The 4156-nt window shown below is 44.5% G+C and overlaps 1 pseudogene; it reads left to right on the top strand.

The window, feature by feature from the left end:
- The first annotated feature begins 992 nt into the window (after nucleotides 1-992).
- LOC120859814 lies at nucleotides 993-2986 on the top strand (annotated as a pseudogene).
- The last annotated feature ends 1170 nt before the right edge of the window (nucleotides 2987-4156 follow it).

Here is a 4156-nt window from a genome sequence, read left to right as displayed (position 1 = left end):
CTGGCATATCTAAATGGACAGCATTACTACACTTATGGTTTGGGGACGTTATTGACTAAAATAAGGATGACTTGGTCTCAAGCCCTGTGACAACTCAATAGTCATTGTGGTAACCGAGTGACAAACGGGTGGGATGTGCAGGAGTAAGGAGCGATTCACATTCTGAGCAGCAGGAGGATGGTGGTGTGAGATTCCAATCTCACTCCTCAGAATTACCTGCAGTTTAAAATGTACGAGTTAACATATTTCTGGAGTTTTCCATTGAATATTCTCAGTGAACAACTGAGGGTTAACTGAAACCACAGAGAGTGACACCTGAGATCAGAGGGGATAACATTGTCTGGTGATTGCTTTTAGGTGGAAAAAACACTAGAAGGGACCACTTGAAGCCAAAAGTGATTGCAAAATGGCCCATCTCGTCCCGTGTGAGGAAGCACAGCACCACCACAACCCGAGAAAAAGACCGCCGTGTCCAAATCCAGAGATGAGGACAATGACGATGCTGAGGTCATCTTTGTTGGAGTGGAGCATTCAGTGAGGATGCTGAAATCCTCCTTGTCAGAGTGATTTCAAGTTCAAAGCCAATCATTTCTAACATTTTGAACAGAGTGATCAGGGACTCATCTTCAAGAAGAAAGAAGCGCCACATGAGTGCAGATCCCTCCTCCATGTTGCAACCTGCAAATCTCAGGACCTCAGCATCAGAGCCAGCTTCTCAATCTGTATGGGGAGGAAGAGGCAGTTCTATTATTTCTGAGCCTTCCTCTAAACCTGATTATAAAACGAGCTCTCTGGAAGCAGTCCTTCACAATTCAGAATTGCTCTCTCTGCGGCTTCACTGTCTCTCTGGAGCTGTTGTTCTCTCATTAGGAGGCAAGGATGAAAGCCCTCGTAATTCAAAGTGATGTCCCACATCAGATGTGAAATTTAACAGTGGGAATCCCCAAAGACCCAAACTCGGTGATGGAATCTCAGGGGGACCTGCCTCCACCATGGCCCCTCCAGGTATCTCACCTACAAAGACCGTGATTATGACCTTGGAAGATTCCCCGACCTCACCGAGCCATGTTCATGGTGGGGCGTCATTTTCACGGACTCATGCCAATCACCAGGCACGCTTCAGTCTTATGGATCCAGAAAGAACATGTAGTTTGTAAGGGCTGGAGAAAATGGACTCTTGACTCTTGCAAGTCAGAGCAAGACTGTTGACACCATGATAGGAAATCTGATCATGTTACTTGATGACTTTTACTATGGCAGCATACAAGAGATGGCAGCCAGAACAGAAGACTCACACAGCCTTTAAATGCCTCAGCTGCTTGAGATCTAAAAAATGTCAAGTTTATGGCCCACGTTGATAAGGACAAGCCTCAGGAGAATCCAGGGATATCCTCAGGATGGACGACGTTGGCTAATGGAGAAAGATAAAGAAAGAGATAAAGAAAGAATGACATGGGGTGACCAAGCTTCAGTGAGCGAGGCCCATTTACTTCGTTTTCCTCGGGGCTTTCATACTCTGAGTTATACGTACAGCAAGGTAAAAAATGCAGGATCAACTCAACATTCCATCAGTAATAACTTGTATCGATATCAGGTTCCTTCCTGCAAGAGTCTTATTTTTTGTACATTATCTTCTGGCCTGGAGGCCTGTTGATATTTTATGACCTCTTTTTGGTGCAGTTTGGTTGGCCAGAACAATAACTTTCCCTTAAAGTGTTTCTTCTTAAATCCCTAGCCTGCAGTCACCCTTAAAGTACAGAGTTACATTTTTATGGAGCAAACAGTCAGTGAGTTACAGCAAAGAAAGTACTTATTAACTCAGAGTCTAATGTTGCTAATGCTAAAGCTACTGCTTGGTATTTCTATATCTTAACTACATGCACTCCCAGGAACACAATGGATAAGGGAGGTGAGAACTTGACAGCAAGCATTGGCTCAACAATGTGGCAAGAGTCTGGAAAAACCTGTCAAGTAAGCTAGAATGCTAACAGAGGGGGTTGAAACATTCTTTTCATGCCCAGGAGATTTATCAACTAGAGCCCTAAGTTAAGTCTTTCCAGAGAAAGGTGGTCGGGGACAGCCCCCTGTTAATGCCAAAAGAGTTGGTGAAAGACATAAAATAGTAAGACAGACAGATTCTGGTTTTGGGGGAGATGCTCGAGCAGGTCCGGGGGTCCGTCGAGTCCTGAGGCCTTGCTTATCAGGACTCTTCCGCATGACCTTGTCATGGATGGGATGGCCCAGGGAGTCCCTTGAGAGAAATGTCATGGGTGGGATCTCCCATGCTGGCTCCTGGCACCACGTGAGGAACCATCTGGAGCTTGAGAGGCAGAAGGGTGACAGCTGGGAAATTCACACTACCTGCCAGCACTGCCACCACCAGTTTCCCAGCCCGTTCCAGCTGCAGTGTCACACTGAAAGTGTCCATGCTTCCTGGGTGCCCTCCACGGTCTGTAGTATCTGTGAATTGTCCTTCAAAACAGATCAGGTTCTCTTACAGCACATGAAGGACAGTCCCAAACCTGGCAAAATGCCCTATGTGTGCCGTGTTTGCAATTACAGATTGTCAGCTTTTGCCAATGTAGAGGCGTATTTTAGAACATGGCATGGAAACAGGAACAATTTGCTTTGTCTGTTTTGCCTCGAAATTTTCAAACTGGTGACATCCTTCGTAAATCACGCTTGGAGGCACTGGAACAGGAGGGTCTTTCCATGTTCCAAGTGCTGGCTACAGTATTTGAACCTGAAGAAAAAGACAGAGCACCAAACCAAGAATCATCAGTCAACCAAAAAGCCAGAGCACTTGCAAGGGTTGCCTCCTGAAACAGAGGTCATGATCCGAACTTCAGTTCAGTTGGGACTGAGAGAGACAGCATCCATCATTGTGAGGAACACTGACTCCCAAGCACCACCCAGAAAAATTGCAAAGAAAATTGTCTATGAACACAAAATATTCCAGATGTGTTGCAGCAAGGGATCTGGCTAAAAAATTATGTTCTACACTCCTCCAGAAATTAAAGAAAAAAGAACCCATTGTGGTTCAGCCAGCTGTACATAAAGACCCTGCCTGGCTTTTGTTGTTCAGTTGCTAAGTCGTGTCTGACTCCTTGTGACCTACTATGAACTTCAGTAGGCCAGGCTTCCCTGTCCATCACCATCTCCTGAAGCTTGCTCAAACTCATTCCACTGGGTTGCTGATGCTCTCCAACCATCTCATCCTGTCATGCCTTCTCCTCCTGCCTTCAATATTCCCCAGGATCAGGTTTGTGTGTGTGTGTGTGTGTGTGTGTGTGTGTTTCCCTGTGAGTTGACTCTTCCCATCAGGAGGCCAAAGTGTTGGAGCTTCAGCATCAGTTCTTCCACTGAATATTCAGGGTTGATTTCCCTTAGGATTGACTGGTTGGATCTCCTTGCAGTCCAAGGGACACTCAAGAGTCTTCCCCATTCTCCAGCACCCCAGTTCGAAAAGATCAATTCTTCAGCACTCAGCCTTTTTTATGGTGGAGATCTTCCATCTGCATCTGGCTACTGGGAAAAACATAGCTTTGACTTTATGGGTATTTGTTGGCAAAGTAATGTCTCTGTCTTTTAATACACTGTCTAGGTTTTTCACAGCTTTTCTCCCAAGAGTGACCATCTTTTAATTTCATGGTGTCAGGAACCATCCACAGTTATTTTGGAGCCCAAGAAAATAAAGTCTGGTTTTACTGTAAATGAGATTGTACTTACTTCATCTCTCTACTATCAAGTAGCTTTGAAATCTCCATGTTCCTTCCTGGCCACTCTCTGCTCCTCAAAGGAACCACTTCTCTGACCTCTAGCACCAGGGATTCATTTTTCTTTGTTTCAAGTTTGAAATAAATAAAATCACACAATAGACTTTCTGTTCCCTTGGTCTTGTTTTTCGTTTAAATAAGTGAGATGCATTCTCATTTTATGTAGCTGTGGAACATTTTTTTCATTGCTGGGTAGAATTCCCCTGGATGAATAGGCATAGACTTATATGTCCATTTTGCTGTGCCTGAAATTTGAGGCTGTTATTTTCCCTTTCTGAATAAGCTGCCTATGAACCTGTGTGTGTCTTTCATAGTAATTTCTCTAGGATAGCTATATCTGTATGTCTAGACATGAGATTTTCTGATAATGCATGTGGTAG

The sequence above is a fragment of the Oryx dammah genome, unplaced genomic scaffold, assembly GCF_014754425.2.
Source record: "Oryx dammah isolate SB20612 unplaced genomic scaffold, SCBI_Odam_1.1 HiC_scaffold_3313, whole genome shotgun sequence".
In the NCBI taxonomy this organism is placed as follows: Eukaryota; Metazoa; Chordata; class Mammalia; order Artiodactyla; family Bovidae; genus Oryx; species Oryx dammah.
The sequence above is the reverse complement of the archived record's forward strand: the minus strand, read 5'-3'. Positions and strand labels throughout refer to the sequence as shown.